Source organism: Penaeus monodon, chromosome 25 (assembly GCF_015228065.2).
Source record: "Penaeus monodon isolate SGIC_2016 chromosome 25, NSTDA_Pmon_1, whole genome shotgun sequence".
Lineage (NCBI taxonomy): Eukaryota > Metazoa > Arthropoda > Malacostraca > Decapoda > Penaeidae > Penaeus > Penaeus monodon.
The window spans coordinates 3,935,989-3,936,459 of NC_051410.1; positions in this window are offsets into that span (position 1 = coordinate 3,935,989).

Consider the following 471-nt stretch of genomic DNA (forward strand, 5'->3'; position numbering starts at 1 on the left):
CATGACTTAGGAGGCCGCACGCCCCAAGCTCAGCAGCGAAACTGTACCCATTCCTCACACGCGTCGAAGGGAAAATATAGAAGTCGAGTGCGGATGAACCTCGTAAAGTGAAAATCGGCTGACGACCGCCATGTGGCAGGAATCGAGTCGCTGTGGGGGTGTGGGAGGGGCAGGGCGGAAGTGTGGGAGGGGGTGGGGGAGGGCGGAAGTGTGGGATGGGGAGGGGGAGGGCGGAAGTGTGGGAGGGGTGGGGTGTAGGGGAGGGGGTGGGGAGGATGTGTAGGGAGGGGGGAGGATGTGTGGGAGGGTGTGGGGGAGGGGGAGGGTGGAAGTGTAGGGAGGGGGGTATGGGGGAGGGATGAGACCCCGAATAAGTTCACGAAGTAAGGGGGGTTGGGGGGAGGTCAAGAGTGAGGTTCCTTGTTATGGCTGAGTTGCATTTAATCGTGTTGAGGGCGTTAGGAGATCGAG